The sequence below is a fragment of the Columba livia genome, chromosome 6 (genome assembly GCF_036013475.1).
Source record: "Columba livia isolate bColLiv1 breed racing homer chromosome 6, bColLiv1.pat.W.v2, whole genome shotgun sequence".
NCBI classification, from domain to species: Eukaryota; Metazoa; Chordata; class Aves; order Columbiformes; family Columbidae; genus Columba; species Columba livia.
The window spans coordinates 22,097,559-22,124,846 of record NC_088607.1 but is presented as its reverse complement, the minus strand read 5'-3'; the positions used below and the strand labels follow the sequence as shown (position 1 = coordinate 22,124,846).

The 27,288-nt window shown below is 42.9% G+C and overlaps 1 protein-coding gene across 48 annotated transcripts in view; it reads left to right on the top strand.

The window, feature by feature from the left end:
• The window catches only part of SORBS1 (sorbin and SH3 domain containing 1), a 247,795-nt gene that overhangs the window by 139,374 nt on the left and 81,133 nt on the right, over nucleotides 1-27,288 (top strand). For 38 of the 48 annotated variants that reach the window (XM_065068417.1, XM_065068418.1, XM_065068419.1 and 35 more), the window contains one exon: nucleotides 19,162-19,268. The exons of 5 other annotated variants lie outside the window; for them this stretch is intronic. The gene's annotated coding sequence lies outside the window, so the exon portion shown is untranslated. The remainder of the gene's footprint in view (nucleotides 1-19,161; nucleotides 19,269-27,288) is intronic. 5 more of the 48 variants (XM_065068459.1, XM_065068455.1, XM_065068426.1 and 2 more) reach the window with 1 other exon arrangement.

The window sequence follows — 27,288 nt, the reverse complement described above, 5'->3', positions numbered from 1 at the left end:
TAACTCTAGTTAGGTGAAGTGGATCCTGTCATTACTACTTATCTCTCATGTTCGTGCATGTGGATGTGTCCATGTTTAGAATCCATGGCATCACTAATTTTATCTTGAGTGAGGATTACAGAGTTCATGTAAGTGTGTTGTGGTATGCAAGCCACACTTCAGCGATATTTTTTTCGGGATATTCTTGCTGCTGGTAAGTACTGCTTAGCTGGTCTGGATGGGAAATAGAAAATAGAGGGTCATGAAGAGATAATTAAAACTGCAGCTCTCGGCAAGATCTAAAACTTCTGAAAAATTGAAAATATGAGAGTTTCATGCTACAAATGCTTTGGATGCATGGTAAGCTTGGTGGTTACTTGGAGCTGAATGGGATTTCACCTTTTTTGCAGGTGCAGTTGCCAATTAAGGATGAACAGTTCTGCTCTGAACACGTCACATAATTGTGTGACAATTCACATAATTGTTCTGAAAACTTATTGTTATGAATTTATGTCTCTAAGGTCTGTAGTACTCTTTTCACTGTATTACTCTCGTTTATGTGGCTCGTGAACTATCCTGTAATAATACACAGGGTCTTCCTATAATGTTAGTGTAATTATATGATATTGATAGTACAACAGCAGTTTAAAGGTCTGGTACTGAGCCTATTTTGTGAGATAATGTGCAAACACCACCTTTGCTTAAAGAAAATATTACGACAGAAGCTGCTATATCTATTAGGTTTTTTTACCTGTGTATCTTAACAGAGAGTGGGGGAAAACTCTTTAGATTTACCTCCTGGTCGTTTTCTTCGATTAATATGTTTTTGTTTGAAAAGATAAACTGCAGATCTGTGTGAAAAAGGGAACTGAAGACCCACAATAGGAATGTACTAATATCTCTGTTCTAACAAAGAATGTGAGTATCCAGAGGAAGCTAAGTATGGAGTTAAATCCGTTTAGTAAAGTCCAATGGCACTTGCCTAAGTGGTGTGCTGCCTCTGAAGCCACCCACAACTGAAGCTATTTACATCCTCAGAGCTCTGCTAATACCTAATTCTGTTTAGTGAAAGTGATCATGTGCAAAGAGTCAAATAGTTGCAGGAGTAAATCCTAGGTTTTTAGTTTTTTTTTAAACCTGGACCTGCTGGCATTCAAACTGTACTGAGTGTTCCTTAAAAACCAATACATGGGAAGAGCCAGGTCGTAGGTCCGTCAGGAGGGCTGGTGTTCTGTTTGTGTTCATTTTGCTGAGGGTGGGAGGGAAGGAGCTGTAGTAAGATACTGCCTGTCCTTGTCTTCTCTTTTTGCATTGGTGAGGTAAGAGAAGCCAGTTTGACAGTCAGACATGTTGAATTTGTTGAGTCAGGGGCCTGGTCTGCCATGGGCAGCAGCAATGTCAGATTCCCCCCTGCCATCTGCTGAGCTGCTTCGCTGATGGCACCTGAGCTGTTTCCTGGTGGGGCCAGTTTGGATGGAAGGTGCTTCCATGCATGTGTGACGAGTTCATCTGCAAGGCACAGGGCAGTAGACTTGTTTTGCACCGTCCAACGCAGTTATGGTATAGAGGTGACTTCCGTTCACTCCTGGACTGGTTTCAAGATCCTTTCGTCATGGAGTAGTTATTATATAGAGAGTGGTTCTCTTCAGAGTCATCCAATTTCTTCATTATGTTGTTTATGCAGCTCTCTAGGCACGCTCGTGGAGTGTATCTGTTGAAGGGTGTCAAGACTTCACTGTGTAAGTGTATTAATTAACTCTTAATACCTGGACTGTAGACATGAAACCCCAAATCACTTTGCTTATTTAGAAAAGCAGAGCCTGCAGAGGCCTTGCTGTGTTATTAAGGATGCTCTTCATAGTTTCAGGAGTCTACTGACAATTGCCTGCACTGTAGACACAGTTCATCAGACCACTTGCTGCTTTCCTTTGGGACTTTAGACAAAACACCCTTTCTGTGTTTCAATTTCTCTATTGACAGAGCAGGGGCAACTCTTACATAGTCATAGCAATAGGGACTTCTCTGCTTAGAGCTGCTGTGAAGTTGTTGGGATGATATATGTTATAGAAATGTATTATTTTGTTCTTACTGAAATGCAGCATTGCCATTCTCGTCATAATTCTCTTTAAGGAAGGGAGCATCAGGACGTCCACACTCATAGGAGCTCTCTTACTGCATTACCAAGCAAGTTGTTGCTATTTGTAACAGCATAGTTTCCATTTGTCATGGCAGACTATTTCTAAGCTTTGTTCATTATTTAGGACTGGATTATATCACTTTATTTGTTTCTGTAGAAGCTTTCATCAGAAACCAAGTCCAGATGTAGTGGGTTGGCAGTAGATGAGGTTGAACTACCCAAGGTTTTGCTGAGACTAAATAAGGCTTAAATATTTTCATTCTGTTTCCTCTTCACCTTACTTATCGTGCTGGCATTGATAGAAGCAAGGCTGCTTTCCTGAGTGTTGATCACCCTTCTGTATAGTCAGTAAGTGCTGTTAGCAGTGTTTAAAATACAAGTGACTTGTTGATGCAAGAGAGAGACAGGGGTTTGAATAGCTAACCCTCCTTGTTTTGGCAAGCCTATTAAGATGTCAAGTGGCTCATACGGTGGGCAGAATTCCGAGACCTGCAGTAGCACAGCCCTGACATTTGGAACTGGCAGCCAGCCCTGCAGGGAACAGCGCGCTCAGTCTGTTTTCACAGTGATTTTCCTCACAGGTCTATATCTGGTAATAGGCTGCCACTGACAATTTGCATGGCAATTTGGACTAATTGCCAACAGCGTTGTCACCTGTCACAAACAATTCATAATCAAATACTGCCTCTCTGCAACTCTGGGCAATTACCACGAGTGTTACAAGACGTGTTATACCATGATCGGTAAACAACAGCGTTGTACCAGCTTTCGTCTTCTGCTTCCTGGAGAGTGCTGGTGGAAGCCCACTTGCTGCAAAATGTGGCTACCTCTGGCCCACAGAAGACACCCTTTGTTTTCTGTATGCAGAAGCCAAGAATGAGGGATGGCTTATGCTCAGAGTGGGGTGTGTGACAAAGTACTGCTTTAAGGGCATTGATACCCCAAAAAGGGCCTCCTGGCGAGGCAGTTTGGCTCTTAGTCATCCTCTTGGAATATAAGACACAGTCTCCTGTTCCTCAAACTAAGGTCTTAAGAGCAAATTGGGCTTTATTGAAAGTGCTGTTCTGATTTTTGAAAGTCGAGTCAGTAGAACAGCATGACTTGGCATCTCATTATAGAGAGGCTGGGGAAGGATATCGCTTGCCAGATATGCAAAGCATTCGTGTGATTTACTTCAGCAAATCTGTGAAATACATCCTACTCAGTCTGAGCTAAGGAGGAACCCTGGGGAAAGTGCAGAGCTTTGAATGGCAAATGAAGAGTGGAAGAGCTGTGAACCCCCAAGGAGATGCCTTGTCTCCCACCTGCTGGAGGCTAGCCTGTGGTGGTGATTGACCTGCCTCCGGACTGAACTTCTAGGACAGTTCTCTGTGTGACACAGTAGAACTATGAGATTTGACAGAAGATAAAGTGAGTTTAGGCTCCTGTTTCAGAAGAGGTCCTGCAGTATTTTGTTGAACACAAAGTGCTGTTGGAACTTCCTGATGCCGTTAGGGCCAGTGCTGCTCGTCTGCTGATAGAGAGGTCTATGTATGCATGAAGATAAAATGTCAACTGTTCTGGACTTGTTTGTTTCCTTAAAGCTATCATAGGAAGCATCTCAAACACTGCAAGCTAATTAACTGCACATACTATTTAGTTACCAATATAAAATCTGTTGTGTCGTCTTCTAGATAAGGACTTTTGACTTCTGAAAGCTCTAAGTTGTCCTTTTGCTTATCTGAGGGTAGGCTTCCTGAATACTTTTCCATGAATTACACAAATAAGGGGGAGAATAAAATGGGCCAATATACATCCAAATTTGATTCATAGAAGTTACCAGAGTAGAATTTTTTTCATTGCAGTATCTCCTCTCCTTCCAGGAAACACATGTACCAGTGACCTCAATGAATCAGTCAGTCTTCTATGGAAGATCTCATTCTGTACAACTAAGATAACTCACTCTCAGATATGTAATCTAAACTGCATTGAAGTATGTTTAGTCACCCACCTCTTCACAGAGCACATGCAGCATTCCTCTTCCCTTGTTACTACGTGACAATTTTTTGATAGCAAAGCAAGAGAGGATTAATTTGTACAAGAAGTCAGGTCCACATGAAGAACATATCACTGGTACACTGTGACAGAAGTGTGTGCGTACTGTGAATGTGAGTGATGGAAAAACTGCACTGTCTGGACAGAGATCATTCCACCTCCCTCATTCTCTAAAAAGAAACAGCAGGATACCAGTGCATGGATATAACTGCACTGACACAACCTTGGTGAAGTTAGTCATGGGTCACCAGTATCTCAGCAGATCTGCTTTCCTTTCATCAGCTGCCTCCTTTTTCAAGGGTCCTGGTCTTATTCCTGTTAAACAAAGAGCTGTTTTTTATTGCTTTTGACATGGGGCTCAAGAATTCACATACATATAAATAATTTGAAATCAATGGGTGTTTTGCCATAGAGTATGCCAGGTACATCTCCTGAACATAAAAGGTGTATCACTACATCATCAACAAGATGAAAAGGTGTGATACTTGCTTGTTCAAGGGGCTGTGGAAAGCTGTGGGCCTGGCTCAGAAACAATTCCACTGTGGAAGTGACTTTGGGGTGAAGCTAAAGCTCAACAGAGACTGCTCATGTAGTTACCCCCATGTCATGGATGTGCCTTGATAGTCTAAGTAGTGCATACTTCTAACTGTCAGAGAGCGTCCTTAGACTGTTCTGTTGAGCCCTACTTTAAAAACCAGAAGTGTCTGGCTTAATAAACGCTGGGAAACAAGTAGAAAAATTTTAATTATTGCGATAGTTTATTCAGCTTCTCTTGGCATATAACACAACTGGGAGCTTCTATACTCTGTGTGAGCTGTGGAGAGTTTAGAATGAAATAGTTTTCCTTCTAAGGTTTGAACATGTTTCAGGGGTAAAATATGTTGGCCATGAGCATGCATTACAAATGACTGTGTAACAGTTAAGTATGGTCGTCTTCACTGCCTAGAGGCCTTGCGATTTTAGCAGTCAAGAAACAAAGAACTGGGTCTGTAATGCTGCATGGCTCTTGATATTGATCTTTGGAATGGGGATATCTTCCTAACTCGTTCCAGTCCTACCATGCCATGAGCAGCGCTGTTTGCTCTGGTTACAGGGAAATGTGGTGGAACAATGCTGGCTTGTGCTTGCTGAGAACAGGAGTGCTATGCAATGGCAGCTCCCAAGATCCTGGCAGCTTGGCTAATGGACATTGCATGTCTTTGTTAGTGTCTGAACATCTGTTTAGTTAGTAAACCCCAAGACATGTGAGTACCTTGCTCTTTTCAGGACAAAGCTAATAATGTGCAAACAACTTGTTGAAAATGTTTTGGCCTAGCATTATTATAGCTAGCCCAGCTGTGTTTAATAAAGTCAAGCCCGTTTTTGTCTGAATGGATGGGAAAAAATATTTCTTATAATATTATAGCCAAATACAAAGCAGCTGAGTTACTGGTCTTCTGAAACGTGGGTCATGTTTACTATGAAGTCATGTTCAAAAGGTCTTTCTAGCCCTTACTGTCCCGAGGAAATTGCTTGAGCCAAAGCAATCTCCACTTCTGAATGCATGGTCAGGCTCTGCCTAGCAGCCCCTTGGCTGGGACAAGCAAGCTGCCTACATGGGGAGTGTCTGCTAAATTCCTCACCTTAGTTAAAAAAGTGTAGCGTGATAGATGATACACGGATGAAAGGAATGAGAAGAGAGTTTATCCTCTTTCTATTAGTATGCTTGTTTCTCCACAGCACTGATTTGGTCTAGCCTGTGAAGCTCCATGAAGTCAAAGGAGTCTTCAGGTATAAATTTCAGTCCTTAGGTCTGAAGGAGAAGAGACTCTGCATGAGATTTGGTGAAGGGTTAATAGAGAATTAATCTAGCCAAGATGTGGCCTCATGAATGGCAGCACTGTCTCAGGTTGAAAGTTTTGACTTGGATTAAATGTATAAATGTTTGCAAAGACATCTACAAGAGTAGCTAGAATTTTATGCAGCACTGAATAAAAAACAAGCTGAGTTTTCTCTGGATGTCTAATGCCACATAAATTACTCATGTGCCTCTCTTGGATTTTAATACTTTTTCTTGTTTTTAAAAATGGAAACACGGACCAATGTCACCTCAGAACCATTTTACAAATCACAACAGTACTGGATAACTTTGTCGTAGTCAGCCTTCCAACAGTATCCTTCCATTTTTTTTGAAATTCTGCAACCTTATTTGACTGTTCTGTCTGTGCTATCCTAGATATCTTTGCTGCTCTTGTCAAGTGCATGGCTTAGTTGTCTCTTGGCATGAATTTGTAATCTGCCATATCTTTTGTCTCTGACTTTTTTTAATGATATGTCTGAAGAGTTTATGGTTCATTTGAGTATTTGTGAGGTGTCCTCATCTCTCAGATATTTAATGACCATATTAGGGAAGCTCTGAAAGCCCAGAGAATGTGGTTTATAGGATAAGTTCTGAAACTTCAGTATGCTTACAAAAGTTAAAAAACAACTTGACTTTATGACTTGCATTTTATGCAGAGCTGTAAACAAGAGGAAAGTAATCAAAGTTTGGCTGGTTCACAGATATGAATACTTTAATAATATCTCACGGGAAATATTCAGAATCATGGACAGCATCTGTTCTGGTGAGTGACCTCTTGGAGCAGGTATAAAAATACATAAGTCATGTTGTCATACTACCCTTTCACCATCCTGAGTGACACCTCTAAAATGTGAGGGGCCAGCATACAAGGGCAGGGTGCAACTGTATGAGGAGGCATTGATGATGTTGTTAGTGCTCTTCCTGCAGATAGAGAAATTTGGAGAGATGTTCTGTACAACCTGAGCAGGTATGTTCCCTTCTTAACTGGATTACCATTATATCTCACATCCCATGGCATATTTAGCTATGAAGTGTATCTGCCTCTGCATTTTGGTAGAATCCCAAAGAATAGAAGTACTTTCAAGGCAACAAGTTTGTTGTAGTTAATATATTACAAGGTACCTGGAGTTTTAAATGGAACCAGGATCTTTCTAGGCCATTTTGATTTTTGTTTTGTTTTGAGGTTTTGAAAATGTTTTTCAGATTATTTTCTGTAGCCACAAAGAAGGCTGAGGTTCTTAAATATTCATATGGTTCTTTAATTAAAAAAATAGGGGGGGCGGGGGGAGGCAAGCAAAAGAAAAAGGAAATAACCCTTTGGGGATGGCTATGCCTACTCTGCAAGGTGATGGAACCATGACAGCTCTTCTGCAGTGGATGTACAGTGCTCACTTTTGCACAAAGTTCAGGTAGTTATTGTCTCTGGAGGATGATGCTGACAGCCTGGGCCTCCGGAGGCCATAAATAGGGCCTTGAACGGGAAGTCAGTCTTTAGGAATGTGAGAAGTAAACACTGCCTAGTCCTGGTGTATATTTACAGTAGAAATACCCACATGAACACGTAATTGATCTCACCTACGGACCTGGAGCAGCCTGCCTTGTGCCCAGGAGCACAGTGCTGACATGGCCAGGTAGCACCTAGTGCAGGGTTTGCTCACCTGTCTCTATATAGCCCTACATTTCCAGAACACTTTCTTTTGTTTGTGTTTTTTGTTTGATTCCTGGTTACTGCATGAGCTACATCAGCTCAGACTTCATAGGAAAACCCCGCGATCATGGGAATGGCAGTCGAAGCACAAGAGTTTGCATGGCTGGGCCTTTTGCGTTCAGTCGCCATTTGACTTGCAACTGGTTGGTGTCTCCTGACTTCACAGGGAGGGAAGCCCACCTGGGAGGCAGGATCGAATTCTATTTCATGCCTGCTGCAGAGTAACTGCGAAAAGGAGCTGGATCCAAGGAGAGCTACTGCTTTGACCGTAACACCTTCTTTTCCTTGAGCTCAACACCTGTTCTCATGTTTCCTGGCTGAACGAGACATGTCTCCTGTGTCAGAGGAGGAGGAGGACAGAACTTCCTGTCAAGTGTATTCATGGAAAACAAATGGGAAGGTGGTGTCCTCTTTGAGATTCAGCTCTCCGCTCTCTTGCGTTTTTGGAATTACTGGACACGGTGGACTTCAGTGCTAAGAGACTGAAGAAGACCTCTGATTTTATTCAGATTTGGCTCTTTCTAGCTGTGCCTGACGCCTGGCAGGATGTAGCAGTGGTCTGAGGTGTTCACTGCTCCAGGTCTCTGTGTGCAGGCAAGTGGGCTCTGCTGGGGGACCGTGAACAGAGCACAGCATCATCCTGCTCCCAGCACACAGAGCACTTGTGTCATGATCAAAGGGAGGCGGTGGCTTCTAAGAAATGTCACCAATTATTTAGAAAATCATTCTGCTTGGCAGCATTTCAGCTTCTTCTTTTATGACTGTCCCCTCCCTTGCCCTTTGATACTGTAGGCCTTTAGGTTAAAATAGGATCTGTGTTTCCCAAGAGAGAATGCCTGGAAGATGGTGTCAAGTCACATGTAGTTCATGGTATTGCAACTTCAAATGTTCTTGAATCAGCATGTGGTCCCCCCCACCCCAAATTAAGTGATTTCATTTAAAGAATCATGAGGGGGTTTTGTCGTGTAAGAATATATCTTAGAATGACTTTCATTTGCCTTCTGGTTCTGATTGTTTCTGGTTCTTCAAGTTTGGTTCTTCACCATGAGTGTCAGTAACTCCCTGCTTTTTCTTTAGGGGGTTGTTTTTTTTATTTATTTTAGATGAAAGCTGAGATTCTCATGCAATCTTCTGTTTCCACCAGGAGAGCCTTTATGAAAACATCACACATTAAAAGAGCTGACAACACCATATTAGATGTGCAGTGCCCCAGGGTGTATCAAATAGGGAGGTATCATTTTGTGCTGTGTCTGTTCTTGACTGACTAGGAGATTTTATATGATTTAGAGCAGCCTCATAAGTGATTGTGAACGATTTTGGATGAGTTCAAGCTTTGAGAATCCACCGGCACATTTTTGGTTAAGGACTGAACGTTATTACTTGACTAGAGCTATGTGAGAAGACTTCAGTATTTTTGCAGCAACATTTTGGAACTACTTCAGTTGCTGGAAGAGTGGACGTTAAAAATCTGGACTGGTATTTTAGCATCAGAGCTTTGTTGAAGACAGGGTGGCTTTTAAAGCCAGCTTACAAGAAATGAATCTCTGTCAAAGTTTGTACGTTTCGTGATGGTCTGAGTATGAAGACCAAAGATGGAGTTTTTTGGCGCTTATCTTCATTCATAGGAGCAGACTGAGTCACAGCTGGGGCAGACTTTAGGGGGGAGAAGGACTCTTGAGCTAAAGCAAGCAACTTGCTGCTGTGCGCATTAGCTTTCCAGCTTGCTAGAGGAACAGAAATACCTGTTGTTATACCAGACAAAACTGTTGGCTTACTGACTGGTATTGGCACAATCCAGCACTTCTGAGAAGAACCTGAACCAGTTCTCCCCCATGGTTTGGACCCCTTTGTCACACACAAGACCATGGAAGGGCCAAATAGGAATTTTACAGCCTTTTTAATTCCAACAGTGACTCAGAAAGGGCAGATCTTGCCTGAAGACACAAGTACGAGGCCGCAAAAATGGGAGAGAGTGATGCCTTTGGGCTGATTATCCTTGTAGCTCTCCCAGCTCTACGTATTATTTATGTTAATATAATTGTCTAATCCTTTCTGAAAGCTAGTGAAGCTATTTCCCTACAGTATTCCCTCCTTGCCCTCTGTTAATGAATTCCTCAGGCTGATTTCACGTCACCTTTTAAAAATTATTTTTATAAAAGAATATCTATTACATTTAGTGCCTTTTTATAGTGTGGAGTAAGATAAATCGGCACATCCCGGTCTTGCTTCACAATTATTCATTCATTACTTCACTTGCAGCCTGAAATCAATCTGCTTTTCCTCTTTTCTTCTGTCTTCTCCAGCTAAATATTCTTCTGATCTTTCCTTGTAACCTCAATGTATGTTTGTCATTTTTAGTCTCTCAAGCATTCATTTGATTCAGTTGTGTAATCTTTCAAGGTTCTTCAGTATTACTTAATTATACATTGGTCAGTCAGTCAGATTTTCTGGGCAGCTGCTCCAAGAGTCTGCCCAATTCTTCTGTGGCTGTTGCCTAGAGCAAAAATCCCAGCCCAGGTAATGATGTGGTCCCCAAGACCTAACAGCTTCCATGTACCTGGTTCAGGGCTGCTCCTTCCATTACTACCTTTCTGTTCCTGAGACAAGCAGAAATTACCTTAAATCACATTTGCGGGCCCCTACCACCATAGATAAGGTGCTGCATAATTCAGCAGCACCCAGCGCAGCCTTGAATCTGCCTTGTGTTCCCCCTCTCAGCATCCTGGAGCAGTACCCTGCAGTGTCTAAGTAGCTGTAGCTCTGCATGTTCTGGCCCAAACACTGATCCTCTGAGAGCTGCTGTTTCATAGGTTTTAGACTCCTACAAATGTTGTCTGAGCAGGAGATTTTTCTTAGTGAGATGTTTTCATGCATTTTAAGGATGCAATCATACTTGATGTAACTTTGCCAGCTACTTTGTCACTTGCAGTATTCAAGTACAAGATACAGAGTTGGCAGGGAATCTCGTGAGAACTTTTCCAATAATGACTACAATCAATTTTCTTATGTATAAAGACATCAAAACAGCATGAGGTTTAAAGAAATATGAAACATGAATTTGTTTTTTAGAACAGGAAGTATTTATCTTTTTTTGCAGTTCTGATTGCCCATTTGCCCTTTGTTCTGCCAAGAACAGATCATGTTTTTCAGGGTCTAGTTTCTGAGTTAAAAGAGCAACAAAGAGAAAAAGAACTCCATTTATAAAGTCTTGGTGGAAAAATAAAATAGGCAAATATGCAAACATGGCAGGGGGGGTGTAAGCACATGCACAGACAGGGATAGAAGCAAGAAATGCAGAGCTTGCTTACATGAGACCCTCATAGTTTCATTCCAACATGGAGCTAATGTACAGAGAAAGCAGAGGGGTGTTTCACATCAGTTACACAGCTCATGGACAGTTATGCCCGTGTCAGCTTTTCTGTGAGCTGATAGTGACCCCATGCAGTACACCGTTCCTTTCCTCATTTCCATCTCTTCAGCATTTCACAGTTTCTTAAATCACTGGAAGCCTGCTATTGATTTTTAGATGTGTCTTAAGTTTGCTGTAAATTTTATACAGTGACCTCATACTGCTGGAAAAAGAGATTTCGGGACACCTTCAGCCCAAAGCCTGCCCTTAAAAAAATGGAAGATGTTTGCAAATCGTTGCAACCTATTTATAACCCTCTGGTAATGCCTAAGAGGGAGGAGAAACACCACCACCTTAGTGATTATTTATCTCTGCAGAGTAGATCTTTTTCATGGGAGAATCCAGGCACTTTTCCTTTTGTTCTCTATATTTTGGTGTATGGTTGTCTCTCTTTTGGTACATGCATAGCAGCACCAAATCATAACAGTTGTGTCTGTCTTTGTCCAGCACGTTGTGATTTCATTCGCAGGCAATGCAGCTTCTGCATTAGATCAGACAGATTCTGCTTTGGCAACGGTACCTCTGCCTGACATGCCCCGTTGCTCCTGCAATCCACAGCTGAACCCGTTTTATGTCATTCCACTGTTCCTTTTCTCAAATCCATCTGTTTGTCGTTCCGGAGTTTCTTGAGTAATGGACAAGCAGTGATTGCTTTTGAGATGTGTCATAAGCTTCCTTTAATAGCCCCCTTTGCCAGGCAGTGCAGCTGGAGGATACAGTAAGGGGGACTGACAACTTATTTCAGCTGTTCTGCTGGAGCAAATGCCAGTGGCTCTTCTGCGTGTTTCCCCACTCACTGTCCACATTGATTTTCTATTGTTCTTGGCAGATATACTGAGGCCCGATATTGCAGCTACTGAAAATAAAAAGGGGCCTCTTCTACTGAAGTACCAGAACAAGAGAGATTTTTGAATTAGAGAGATAAGGAAAATAAGTGCTTGTACTTTAAAGGATTATTGATATAAAACCGAAGGCAAGAAACTTACTCCTGTTCTGAATTTTGCATGCTTCACCCTTTCTGTGTTCGTTGAGGTAAAATTCATTACCATAGTTGTTAGCTGTGAAAAGTTATATTCACTGTGGAGTTATCTGGTGTGGCCAGATTTAAAGTCCCAGTTTTATTTACAGCCACTTAATGTTTGCCTCAAGCTGTGATAAAGATCTTACACCTTAGGGCTCCAAGTGATTTGCATAGAGGTCAGGTAGAAATAAAATACTGTCTTCCTTGCACAGTGTTCTTGAGACGCAGAGGGAGGATGTGAGAAGAAAAGGCACCTGCCCTCCATGGGAGTAGCGGGTGCTGGCTGTGGCCAGGGTCAGAGCGCAGGGAGCGGGGATCCCTGCACCCCTGAGCTGCAGCTGCCGGCCCTCCCTGCACAGAGCACCTCTCTACGATAGCAGCATTTTCATCCTTGGTGCAAAGCCTTTCGCGAGTGATATTGCACAGGGTGGGGAGATCATTCACTGCCTTTTCTTTCTCTCCCCCTTCCCTGCTGTGGGTCTTTTTTTTCTAGGCAGTTATATAGTTCTCAGCTTTTCAGAACCGAACATGGTGAGGGTGATGTCAGCGCATTATTGCGTTATTTTCCCTCTCTCCCTGGAATGAGGGGCTATTGTTTCCTCCTAGAGAAGTGTAATCAACACACTGCCCAGAGACCAAGTCACTATGTGTTTGACCCTTTGCCTTGGTCACTGACCCACATTTCATTCAAACACATTGGTAAATAGTGGCACTTCTTATATTTTTAAGATTTCTTTAACAGATGGGGAAAGATTAGAATTGGAGGTATCTCTTACTATTTTGGGGCCTAGGCTGCCTGCCAGTTTTACTTCTTGAGAAGCAAGTGTTTAGTTTTGTGAGTATGAAGCGTGTGACTCATTCTCCTCCTTGACATCCTTTAGTACATGTACTGAGTGGTGATGTACATGAGGATGCATTGAGGCCCTGCTTGAGATGACGGCACTCAGTGCACTTTAATCGCATGTGGAAAGAGGAAATGAGTTAATCTGTGGTTAAATATAGAGGTGATGAAAGAGGTGGAAAGGGGAGGGGTTGACTATAATCTCATTTAGGTTGGGGTCAGCTGAGAGTAACCTCTGTATTTGGATGGTATTACTCTGGGCTAAGTCTTGTCTCACTTCTGCAGAGCTGACAATATGGGCTAATGGAAAATGGCGACAAAGTGACAATATGCCCTAAGCTCTGGCATCGCTGTAGTGTAGTTTGTTCTGTTCATCCCCTACATCTTGGTGACACCTTCCTTTTTACCTTTCAAGAGGTAACCAATGGGTAGTAGGGGTAAGCAACTGCACATTGCTGAAATTTTATCTTAATGACCAAATCTGAGAGTGAATCAGTGTTCATCTACAAGCTTGGTTCTCTGTGATTGTCGTGAAGATGTACTATGTTCCTTTATTTTGCAGTGTATGTTTGTTATCTGTTTATTGCTGTCCTCAACTTTGAGATGGAGATGAAGAAGAATTGAGAATGTGAGATAACTCCTCCATAGAAATCCCCTTCTCTTCTCTCTTTGTGTGCAGATGCATTCTTGAATTCTGTGTTAGACTGAGAGCTACCACTGACCCTTCTCTTTGGCTTCCTGCATGCTTATGTGTTGGTGTTGTGGTTTTTTGTTGTTGTGTTTCTTTGGTTTTTATTTTTTGTGTGTGGGTTTGTTTTGTTTGTGGGTTGTGTTTGTTTTGTTTGTTGTTTTTGTTTGTTTGTTTTTTCTGGGGGCAGGAGAGGAGGAAGACTGCACTACTGGAATCCAAAGTGGTCTATGTTTGCTGCTTCTGAGTGTTTTCTCTCTGTAAATGGCTGCTGGTAGGCTGTGGGCTGGTGTGTCCAGCCATAAAGCCACACCTGAGCCAAGAGGGCGCTCTGTGCCGCGCTGGCACTGCTGCCAGGCAGGTGCGCTGCCTGTGCCGTGCAGCTGTGTGCTGCCTGCCATGCATTGGAGAAGACATGAAATGGATTTGCTGACTCATTTGGGCAGGTAAAAGCAGACTTTTGGGCATGGGCTGAACAAACCCAAAAGAGGAATTTCAGCGGCAGCCAAGAGTTGCTTCTTCTGAGAAGGCATCTTGAGCTAATCTGTTATGTGCTGACAGTGTTTTCTCAACAGAGTTGAACCCAAGTAGTCCGCGTGAGGAATTTGCATTTGGAGATCACATACTATATGGGTTGTGTTTGTTGAGCAGTAGGTGAGGAAAGCCACTGGTTTACATAAGCTTTCTAAGAAGAAAGATCTGTCCGTTAAGAGTTCTTTTTAATATTGGAGAAAATCTAAAACAATTTCTAGAGATCAAGAGCTACCCTAGAATGTACTTGTCTGTCTTTTGTTGACTTCACTAGGAATTACATGCTTTTGCAGGATTTGGCCTGGCATGTGGATTAATAACAGCATCACTGTTGTCTTCACTCTTCCTGTTGGCCCAAAGCAATGTTCTGTGAGTCATTCCAGTCCTCAGACACAGACTGAACTCTGGCCATCTGTCCCTAAGCAGTCCATATAGATCATATACAAACTCTTTCTTTGGTAAAATCTAATAAACTGTCCAAAAGCCAATAACATTAGAGATGGCTTATCAATAACAGGTGGATTATCAGTGTTATCTTTGCTGCACTAGCTGAGGGTGGCATTTTTGTTGTATTTGATACTTAGAAAGCTAGAACTCACAGGATGGAGTGGCTCAGATAAGAAATTTTTGAAAGATCCATTGATAGCTCTTCTTATCTGAACCACAAGTCTTATGACATCCAGAGTGGAAGAATGTAACCATATCTGCGACTGAGGACAAGCATCAACTTAGCAAAGAGTTGCTCAGGTTGAAGACGGTGACCCTTATCCTCCCTTCCACATTGGTATCAGTACAGCAACAAGCAGCAATGATGGACTTCGCTCACAGCTTTGCCAGCTGAAGAGTGCATGTGAACACTGATCAGCATTGAGAAAATAGGTGAGCCTGATTTATCTTCCCTGGTTGGTCAGTTTAACTTGGTGGATTCTGCCTTCTGCAGATTATGGAGCGCTCACATGGACACTCCTGCTACCAGCACTTTGGGGAGTGGTAACCTTGAGCAGGTGGGATGGTGACAAGCAGTTTTCAATGGAAACACCTTCAAAAGATAGGGGTCAATTTTCAGCCTTGGAGGCGGTATAGACCAGTGAAAAGAGCATTGTGCTAGGAAAGTGGGAGCTACAGTTTGTTCCTTGCACTGATCCTGATGTTGTATGATCAGGTTAAATCCCTTCTCAACCATGCATCCGTTTCCCCTTCGTCTATCTCGTCCATTTAAACTCCTTGGAAAAGGGGTTGCCTCTTCTTATATGGACAATGGCAAAATAATAATATTTTTAACCTGCTAGTCTAACAGAGCTGCTTAAAGTTGTTGTTTTCTAAATGGCCTTTAGATCAGAGTACTGTTGTTTTTTTTTTTTGCTTTTCCATTGCAAAGGTGGCCCAACACTGATGTGTTTGATGACGTTTTCATTGCCATTGTACTTGCTTTGATTTTGCAGCTGAGTGCCCAAAGCATATGGTGCTGTACAAACAACATGATGAAGTCAAGCAGGGTCAGCCTCTTTTTCTTTTTACTTTGAAAACAGTGTGAAACTCCTATGTTTCTTTTGCTTAGCACCTCCAGTTCTTGAGCTCAGGGCTGTGTGTGTGTCTGCTGCCCTCCTGTTGTGCTCTGGTGTGAGATTATTTGGACAGTGTTTTCCATTGCTGCCTATGGGGGTACTAGAAGCTGTGCTGTCTGCTTGGTTCTGTGTGAGATTAAGCTGTGAAGTGTGGAAAATTAATGCAAGAATAGCAGCGTGCTGAGCTGATGTCCGTGTCTGCAGTGGGTTAGTTGTGACTAGGTGCCATTACCAGAGCATACAAGTGTACACATAGACTTCTTTTGATGGATTATGCCTGGCCACTCTCTGCAATAAGGAGTTTTCTCCTGTTTCTCACCTCTGCTTTTTGTTTCTGGCAGTGTTCCTTTCTCTGTGGGGGTTGCGGTTTGAGTGTGGCCTGTGTCCAGCCCTTTTAAGAAGAGCCAGGTTACTGGCTGTTGATCTGAGAAAGAGAGAAGGAGCTGCACTATCATTGTATTGTCAGCCACTCAGCGTGAACAGAGCAGCCTCCAGAAACACAAGTAAAAATGTAGACCTTGGTACTTTTGGGTCATCCCCATCTTGTTCCTGCTATTTCCTTCCCATGTCACTCTGAAAAGCCCCTTACAGCAGGTTTGGGTACCAGGACAGGTTAAGGCTGTAGCTTGATGCATCAGAACTGCACAGACTGCAGTTTTGCCTATGCCACAGTGATCTCTGTGTCTGCGGAACTAGGCACTGGAAGCTCAAGGTGTGTTTAGAGTTGGGGAAACCCCTGATTAAAACAAACAAAACTAGCCAATCAAACAAAATATGCAGGAAACCTCTCTACTAGCAATGTGGAGAGTTATTTTGGTTTTGTGGTGGTTTTTTGTTAATCTCCTCAGTTTGCTTGATTTCAGCACTCAGCTGTTACATTGCTGCATTCACTCTAAGTTTCCAGGTGGGAAAGTTCCTGAGTGGGTTTTATGCTGCTTTGCTGCTTTTTGCAGCTTACTGAGCAGTTCAGTCACTGTCAGGGGCCTGGTGTGTTGGCTGCTTGTGTAGGAAGAATCCAAGTACCTTTTGCATTATTCAGTGGAAAATCTTTCAGCAGCCTTTTCTGTTACAGTAGAAATCAAACTCTTAACAGCACATAAAGCCAGAATACAGCTGAAAACTAACAAAATTAAAATTAAAAAATGTTGAAAAGTTTTTGGCCATGTTCTTCATCTCTGACACTGTCAGCTGCCCTAATTTTGCTGCCATTGATAGGAAGGGAAGTTTTGTCACTAACAGCAGCAGACATCAAGTTTGTCCAAACTGATCCTTCTGTGAATACTGCATTGATTTTTCACCAAAATAGCTGCTTATGGTCCTCCAGGAGATGATACAGAGCGTGTTTTCACAGGGAAAGTTTGAATGTTTAGCTGTGTCTTCCAGATTGAGGCACAGACCAGCCATACCCTGCATCTATATTCCTGCATTGTGCTGCTCTCCAAGGCCATGTGCCAGGTTAGAGCCTTTGCCACAGCAACTCTCAGTACCAGAGGAGTTTCTGTGAGCTGTTTTTTGTGCCATTTGCTCTCTCCTCCCCCTCTCAACCTAGCTCTTAGTCCTTGTGATGAGTAACGAGTTCTCTGCGTTGGGCGGCTTTTGGTAGCTGGGACTCTGGCCAGCTTCAGCCTTTTGCCAACTCACAAGGACAGGCAGGTTGGGAAAGCAAACATGCTGTAGTTAATGCCAGCAGGGCAGCTTCTTGTGTTGCAGCAAAACCAGGGCTTGACCTTGCTGCTGGAATATTAACTCTCTCGTGATGCATATTATGGACAACTTAATAGGAAATTTTCTTCCCTGTACTAGCAATAAGCCTTTCAAATGTGTCCTTTCAGTGATCCCTGTCTGCTTGTTGGAGATGGAGAAACTATTGGACTGTCCTAGATAGAAAGCTCTAATTAGTTTCAACTTGTGTTTTCCTGTGTTTCATTGAAAAACTAGTCTGGTTCTTCTGGGCTCATTGTTTTGAGATGTTAGTTGGTCTTGAAAGAAGTCTGGAGGCTTGTAAAAACGTCATATTATTGGAGCTCTGTGAGCATGTTCTGTGATGGTTCCCAGGCAAGGTCTCTGATACTCTACAAGAGTTTTTACCTCTGAGCATGACTTTCTGTTTTCTTCATGTCATATTTGTGCCCTACCTGCACTGTCATGAGGACATCTAACTGGTGAGGCTTATTGGCTGACAGGCCGGTTTTACCAGACCCTTGGAGGTTCTGGTCATACATTGCTTGATGAAATAAATGTGACTCCACTCCCCTCAGAGCGTGAATAAATTCACAAGAGAATTTGTTCATTCATCCAGCATAGGCATGTAACTTTGCTAGTTGGTCCCTTCAAGATTTTTTTAAGTTGTTGAATACGGAGAAGTATGAAGAAGGAAGTGTAGAGAGAGGCTGCATTGCCCTCTGGAAGAACCTCTCTCTTTACTCAGTACAGAAGAAGCGTAGGGTGACTGGCTATCTAGTTCAGCCTGATAAATGACATGATTAAAGTTGAGTGGTGTCAATACTTACCTTATAAATCAAACTGCAAAGACATCTTGCTAAAGCCAGGCTGCTCTTAATGTTATTGAGTGAAACAATAAAGCTGCACAGCCATCAATCAGGTCAATGTCAATCTGATAATTTAGGCTTAATATTGGATTTGAGTTAAATAGTCACATTTAGTAATTGTCAATGCATTTAAAAAAATAATAAAAAAAAAATAATAAAAAAATGTCCTCTGTGAATTCTGCCTCTGTGGCTGTCAGCATGGCTGTGTACCATAACCAAGGAATTGATCCAAAGACAACCTGATGTATGTTTCTTCATATGTGTCTGCTACCTGCCTGTTCTTCTGAGGGCTTTTATTCCTTGCAGTGAGGAGTTATTAATACATGTGGAGAGTTATTAATACATGTCGTGGCTGTCCTTACCCTTTGTTCCCAGCCCATGCTCTCTATCAGCCAAACCTGTTTATGCATCAGGGATAGCTGTGTAAGATACGTATTCACTTCTCTGTTTCTGCATTTTGCAAACCAGTATACTAAATTAAGCTGAAATCAGCAGTGATTTACATTAGTCAAGAGACTGTAGGTTGTAGGGAGGCGTGAGTATTTCTGCTATTCAGCTGTCCTTACTGCTTGGAGGGGAATATCTAGCAGAAAGACAGGAAAACGGATGTGGTTTCAACCTTCCCTGGAGACAACTGTAATTATGGGTTCTCACACACGGGATGCTGGGATGTGGATCTGGTCAGACTCCTGTTTATACTAACTGTGCTTCCTGCATGGTAAAGCAGAGGGACTTGCTTCATCTAAAGATAACCCTGTTTCTGTGAATGGCTGATTGCTTTGGTGCAGCACTCTCAGTAACTGTTGAAAAGCACGACTAATGGCACTAATAGCATTTTCTTCTTCTTTGACTTTTGTAGGTATGTGTTGTTACATAGTTGTTGCATGTGAAGAGAAGACTAGTGGAAGTTGCTGTCAGAGAATCCTGTCCTCAGCTGGGCCTGAAGAGTTCATCCAGCTGACTGGTGTGAGTACCCTGAAAGGAAGGGGAAGGAGCACATCACTGGGAGACCTCATCCTGACTTGGGACACCAAAATTGCATTTATCTCTATCACTTGCAGTGAAGGAGTTTTTCTTTCTAGTAGCAGCCTACTTGGGTTGTGCAGCAGAAAGCGACATGTTGGTGAAAACACCACTGTATTATATGTTTTTTTTGGTAGGTGAGCCGGTCAAAAGCTCCGGTTCTTGAAAGAGGATCAAGCTCCAAGTGCTATTTTTGTTGTGAATCATGGATGTGTTAGATAAATCATAGTAGTCACAGCAAGGATTAAATTCACCTTTGCCATCATCAGATGTGTTCTTTGTTTATTATCTACAGTTGTGACATCCTTTTCTGTTTATTTTGATACTGGTGCCAGTAAATATTTTGTGCCTCGATGTAGGTCAGAAACATAGGGAGGTAGTGCGATTTTGGAACTGGAGTGAGGATTAGGTTTTAGGATAAGAACCAAAGTTTAGCTGTTGGCCCTGAATAGGCTACTAATCCAAGTTTAGCATTGGTGCTTGCCTGCATGGCAATAGTGAACTGGATTCACTCACTCATCTGTAAGAGGCCATTGGGGTAGGTTTGAGTGGGTGTCGGGATGTGTGATTTGACTTGGTGTAGTAGGTTTAGAGCAGGCAGGAGCTGTTGGACTGAGATCAAGGTTTGGGTGAGTTACGGAGTTGGTGACATAAGATAAAGTCAGATTGCCAAGGGGCTACTGAGCTACATTTAGGTTGGCTGCAGACAGGACAGCTACAAATACTGGTGAAGCTGATTTGTTTTCTTTAAAGGAGATGATGTGGTACCATTTGGTCTAAGATTAAGTCCTGGGTTGAAAGAGACTTGACAGTTCTGAGATAAGGTTTGATGTTCTTACTTGCCTGAGGCAAAAGCGCGTCGGCCTCTGAGGACTCTGCATTGAAGCTGAAGTCTGAGGATGGAGGCTGAGGCTCACATGTAAAGCTCTTGAGACCATTTTTCCCCCTGAGGATGACTCTGATACAGAGCCTGTTTGTGATTGAGAAGGTAAAGGTCAAAGTGGCAGTTACCAAAGACTGAATCTTATCCAAGACATGGTAAATACAACTCCTTTGGGTTACTTCTTTCTTTGTTTCTAGAAAGACCGAAGGCATCAGGGGAGCCATGTCTCCTGTCTCTCCCTTTGTACAGGTGCTCTGATGGTCTCATATTTCAGCTCAGTATGGTCATCCACTTCCTTTCCCATATAACACCATAACTGATGTTTGTCTCCATGCCGGAGGAACATCCATACTGACATTGTGATTCTTGAGGGTTGCTTGTATCTCTCTCCTTAGGTGATACAGAGCCCTTCCAGTAAGGCTGCAGCAGTCTCTTGCACACTGAACATGCAGAGGCTCTTGCCAGCCTGACTGTGCTGTGTCTTTCATGAGCTAAACCTCTGAGTGATGAAAGTCCAGGCAGTTGGAGAGGAAGCTGGAGAAGCTTTTGGGATATATCAAGCCAAGTTTTATATCATTCTTCTCCTGCTGCCTTATAAGCAAAATCACATGGACCCTTCTGTTGAATTGTCACAATTACTTGGTCTCTTTTAGAGATGGGCTGTTTTACACCAGACCTGAATATGGTCCTATGCTTTGGCTGCAAAAGGGAGGGAAGTTTACTTCCCTCATTTGGCTGCTTTAGAGGGAAGGGAATGCAGTATTCGGCTCTCCTACAGTCAGGCACTGATCTGGAAAAAGAGCATCTCCAAGAAGCCTTGATACTCAGAGACATGCTTGCGAGTTGCAGTGCTTCGTGCTTGTGCTGTGGCTGCCCTATGTTGTCAAGCAAGTGATGACATCTCCCTTCCTACTTCCCTTATCCCCTGCTCAATCCTATTGGCTGTCAGGTGACATCAAAGCATGGCACATCTGTGCTTCAAGAGGTGCATAGCATTGAGTACCAGGGCCTGGATAGCCCATCTAAGAGTTTGGAGAAGAATGGCTTACTCTTTAGCCCCCATTCCAGGTCAGGTGGAGCTCTCTTTAAATTACCTTTTTATGTGAGAGAAAATATTTTTTTTTTCTATAATCTGATGGCTCTTTTCCATTAGTTGGAGGCTCATGGGAATGGAGGGAAGCGCTTGTACACCATGCTATTTTGCATTTGTTGCTTTTTAAGCTTCGATTAAGGCATTGTGATAGTTTTAATGTGACCTGCAATGCATGCTGCAGATCAGCTATTCACTTCAGACCGTTAGTCCAGGCATCTGGCACTTAGTGGAGACAAAGCAGTTCTGGGCCTGACAAGCTGGACCAAAGACACAGAGAGGGGAAAAAGATCATCTAGGACCAGGAAACAAAGTAGGTTTATGAAAACACAGTGGGGAAATCTTGAGTAAATCTTTTGCTGTCATAGGTGGAGGAGGCAAGGTGTGGATAATGCTACTGAGGCTCTCTAATTGTTTCTCCCACAGAGGAGAAAAACTGCCATGCAGAGAGCGATTGTAACGTTGCTTAAGAGTTACTGTTCTCACTGATGGCCAGATTTCCCAGGGCCCGCTGGTCGATAGCTGCTGCCTTATTCAGTTCCCAAGTTCATTGCTTCAAGTGAATGCTGAAGGTTATTCAGGCAGGCTGCTGTAACGTGCAACGTGCCCTCCTTTTTCTGCTGTCCCTGGGGACAGAGCAGGGTGTCTCCTAGAGGAAGGCGTTGCCCAGAATGTCATTTTTGTTCCAGCCAGCTGGTCACACCAGCTCCACACTGGCTCTGCCCATCTTAGACTGTAAAAGCAGTTTAAATGGTGCAACGTTGTGCCAGAAACCAGAGCAGTAACAGTAAGAGTGAGCTTACAGAGAGCAGGAAGACGGAGTTTTCATTTTTTCCGTTGAACTTTCGGGAACAGATGGAGACTCGATGAGGCAGAGATGCTGGAAGGGACAGTGTGTTTCAAATGTTTTCCTTAATGTCTTCCCAATCTGCTCATAGATTCATAGCTCCTGCCTGTTCAGTACAGGGCAGTTACTATAGGATGTGAAAACTTCAACGCCCCCGAGCCTCCAGAGGTGGACGGTTCCCCAAGGCCTGTTAAGCTGTGTTTTTCAGGCTAAGGAACTTTTGACTCAAAGGGTCGTGGGAGCAGCTCATGGCCTGATGGGCAATGTCTTTGTTTACTTCATTCCAAGTCACCACAGTGAAGGGTCTGGACTTTCTGGATAGAGATAATGACCCAGGAGCATCTTGATTGAGCCCTGTACTGATGCTAATAGGCCAGTCCTAAATGGCCAAATTGGTTTGTTTTTTTTTTTAATCTGGTTAAAAAGCCAAGAAGAATCTAATCAGAGCCCAGCTGTGCAATGAGCAGCAGTCATTATCATTACTTATTCATCCAGTTGCTGTTTCTTTGTTCTGACAAGAAATGTTGGTGCGGTGGGAAGGGATGGGGGAAGATCAGCTTTTGTATTTGTTTCCTTGAAGAGGTACAAGGACATTTCCTCTCAATGCACCTATACCCAAGTGGTGCCCTTAGAGGACAGATTTAAAGTCAGTGAGGCCTTCAAAACTCTGTGGCAGCCACAGTTTGAGGGAGAGGAATCAACGAGAACAGGGAATTTAAACCCTCATTAACTCTCAAAGGCAATAACTTTCAGCTGTGAAATGTGAGATATGATTACTCTCTTATTAGCTTTCATAGTTACAAATGTAACTGGCTAATAATTCCAGCCAGCTGGCCAAGTTAGAGGAAATACACATTTCTCCTCATCCTGGTATTTTGGGCTGTATCTCTATTTACTAATGACATACACAGCATGTATATTGGGCAGAACTGCTGGAACTTAATTTCCATGAATGCCCAGGCTTGTCTGCTGGAAGACTCGTTGCTTTTTATGTCTCTGTAGTTCTGTTTCTGGAGAACAGAGGATCAGCTGTGAGTAGCCAAATTTGATATTCACTTGTCTTTAGCAATTAGGGTGCAGGGAAAAGCATTGCAGGAAAATATTGAGATGGAGAGAGCACGCACAGTCTGAATTTTATTTGTTGCTTCTGCTAGTTCCCTTTACTGCACTCCTACATCTCCTTTTTTTACTCTTGACAACCTACCAATTCACTGTCATTGGAAAAAGCAGTAAACTCAGTTGCTGGCCCAGAGATTATGCTAAATATCTGAGTATTTTAAGCCTGAAGAAAAATGAGAGAGTTTTACAAAAATCAGCTTTCTTGCATGTCATAGAGATGATGTGGTCCTGAGCCTACCTTAAGGTTAATTTAAGCTCTACAGCATGAAATTTAAGAGTACTGGTAAACAGCTAGTGCCATTACAGAAGCTTTTAGTACTGATTGGGCTGTATTCTGTTACTTTTACAGCCAGTGGTGCCTTTCATTGAATGAGGTGCTGGTTGGATCAGCAAGAATGACTCTGACCTAAACTAAACTTGTTATATGAAGTGTCATTGATGATCTTGTGTAGTATAGGAACAGAGCCTGCATTCTCCTGGCAGACACAATCCAATAATCAGTGAGCATAATCCTTATGCCCCACTCCCAGTTTGGCATGCATACTATAAATCACAGCATGGAAGTTTTGCTTCCGTTTTGCCGGAATGTGAAGTGGCAGTACAGGGTGCAAAGGGCTGGAGATGCTTATGTGCAGGTGAGGATGTGTGTTTTGTTGACCACATGCTGTAACTGCCATTAATTTCCTTAGGACTTGGGTAAGCATAACTGAGCCCTAAGTTTTTCCCCTGCAGTGTTGTATTTAGCAGGTCCTGCATTGTATAAAATTGCTTGGACCAGGGTCAGCAACTGTTCAAGGTAGATGGGCAAGGTTATGCTTTCTTTTACGCTTGGGTTTAAATAGGCCAGCAGATCAGTGGGAACTGGAAGAAGCTGCTGCTCAGGTGGCTGCTGAACAGCTGATCACTCCCAGCTTGTGTTGGTGTGAGGCAGCACTTCCCAGCTCCTGCTGAGTTCCCCAGTCAGGAAGCCAACAGCGGGAGCCATGCCTCTCACAGAAGTCTCCCTTAAGACGCTGGAGATCCCAGATCCTGCTGAACTGTAGTCCTACCAGGCAGTATTTGTTTTCTGTTTTAAATGAGGGATCACCAGCCTACAGCATATCCCTTATCTCCAACAGCCAGAAGAGACACCAGGACAGTTCTTCAGTCTTCAGCAAGGAAAACAAATTATGCATTTGCTTTTTTCAGCCATTTAAGAAAATTTTCTAGCAGTTTGTCTTGCAGCCTGTGCTGTTCTCTGTGTGAGATTAGCAGGTTATGTGCTTTTGCTGGATTAATACACACATTATTGTTACAATGGCCTCTTACTACTTCTGCCCTGTAGACTCGCTCCTACTGGCAGGTTAAGTTCCTGTCTAGATCTCTTGAAAGGTCTGTATGCATCTTTACAAGGAGTTTTGCTCGGTCTCTGGTGACAGTCTGAACCCCTTCATGCCATGCAGATTGAGCTGTAATTGCTTACTGAGTTCCTGTCCTGTTGCACTAAGCTGCCTGGCAGGTTGTAGGGGCTGCTGGAAGCCAGGTTTTGTTTGGTGGTAACACTGGTCCCCATAGCTGGGGAGGACTGAGCTGCAGAGGTCAGGCTCAGGTCTGAGGCATCCGAGGGGATCTGGGTGTTGGGAGCTTTGGGGCAAGCTAGGGCTCATCTCTGATAGCAGGGAGGGTGCTGTAAAAGTATCCTAACTAGAATCTGGGTGGCTGTTTTGTAACAAAGCAGAAGCTCCAGCCCAGCAGGGTGAGGATGCTGGGTGAATGAGTTTGTTCTCATTCACAGTACTGGGTGGAACTCTAGCAGCAGCGTGTTATTTTGGCTGAGTTTTCTTTTGCAATTCAAACCACAGAACTCAGAGGGTACTGAACTAAAAGCACGAGCATGATATAAGTTTGCTTGCCTTCCTTCTTCATCTGCAGAACAAAGTAAGCTCAATCACTTTTGCTTAACATCTCCTGGATCTTTCAGAAGTACCTCATTTTCTAAACTGCATGTCACAACACCTCTTTGACCTCTTCTGGTGGTTGTAACCCCTAGCCCCATAGCATAATAGAGTGGCATAAAATAACTAGTATGACTATGTGACATTTATCAAAACACAAAACCACTATGGATTGTCCAGAAAGCTTCCCAGGGTAACTTACAACATGAACAACCCACTCCCTCCAGTGAATGGAATTGTCTACTACTTTGGTAGCAAAACAGACATAATGAGGGTAAGCTTGTCCAGCTTGATCCAGCTCCTGGATCTTTCCCTATTTTGCCCGTCCCTAGGTTCCATTCTCTTGTTCACTAGCTGTTATTTTTACAGTATGGTTTCTATTATCTCAATATTTTAAAACAAGTATGTTTCAAGTAACAGGAGCTGGTGGTGACTGCACAGCTTACTTTGGACAATGTTGTGGGCTTTTTGGTCAGCTTTCCTGGTTTGTTTTTGAGAACAACATGTGGGGATTTATTTTATTTTTTTTTTTTTAGAGAGGACAGTAGGGTCTGACCATTCAAAACATACTGTTTTCTATTATCCTTTATTCGGACTGTTCATATGTCTGAAATAACCCTCTTCTTTTTCCACCCAGACCAAATACACCTGACTTTTAAAAGAGACTGCAGTATAAACCGAGATCTAGACCTAAATCTGCAAAAAGCCTCTTCTAACTGCTGGGGTAAATGAAACCAAAACTCCTTGTTACAAGTTCCCAGCATCAGTCTTTTAGGACTTGGTAGCAAATGTGGGCTCAGGGGCCCTTTGTTTACTCTTATTAGAACTACCGGTGGCATGTTCACACTGACGTATGGGATTGATCTTAAATGAAGTAAGATAGAGCAGCATTTTCCAACCACTTTAGCCAATATACCAGGGCACAATTGTGTCCATATTGGCTAACAATTAAATGCTTCATTTGGGAGATAAGTATTGGGATGCTGAAAGGTGTATTGGGGAGGAAAAAGGACAGGTTGTGTTGCCGACAGAACCTCAGTCAGCATGTCACAGTGTATCAGTGTGGGTTTATGTGTGTAGGTATTTGGAAACCTTTGTTCTGTGTCCTTCACTGACATTTTACTGAAAGAATCAGAAATTAGAGTAAGCACTGACCCACACAGTAACCTTTGCTCTATGCCCTTCTGCAATCAGCAACTCTTGCCATCTGTGTTGCTTTCTACATCTTGTTTAAATGCTGAGATGATTGCCTTGCAATAATTTTCAGTACATTTTTTCAATATGTGAGTTTAGCAGCAGTTAAGTGCCTGTACATGTATATTTCAGGAATCAAAATCCAGAGATGGGCTGCAGACAGAGACACTCTGAAGTGTCAGTCATGAAAGCCAGCAGTGTGTGGTGCACTGGTTGCTGTGGTCTGGTGACAAAGGACAGTACCAAGAGACTTTAGGGTCTCCTTCAAATTATTACCACTGTTAAGCTACTATTTGGTTTTGCATGAACCAACGTCCAAGGTCTGATTTCAGGAAGACTTGGTCCCAGTCATTTGTTCTGTCGACATTCACCATGGAAGGAAGTGTGATCCTGTGCTGCTACTCACCTTCTGTACCAACAGGCTGCCCAGGCCTAGGGGTGCATGGGTATACCCTTGATCTCCCAAAAGCTGGCACCACCTCCACCCCAGTGCGAGTCTTAGGCTGTCCAAAGGGGAGCCAGGCTGCACTGTGATGGGGACACTCCAACACTCTGCTACAGCTTGTGGCCTAAAAGTGTCTTTGATGCCTATTATGATGCCCAGTGGAGTGGGCATTTAATATGCAGTAGCCATTCAAGCAGTTAGTTTCCCTTTGTGTCATGTCAGATATTTGTGATACAAATCTCAGTTGCCAAGTGCAGAAACTTTAGCTGCTACTTCAACTCCTGCCCATTGAAATAGGATCTGCCATGTCCAGTGCTAATGAAAATACTCCTTCCTTGACAAGCAAATGCTGCCTTGCTTTAAAAAGTTTTTAAAAAATAATAAAAGTAACCCAAAGTGGTTTTTAAAGTACTTTCCTTGTACTTCAATATTTCTTCAAGGTCTGCCTGTC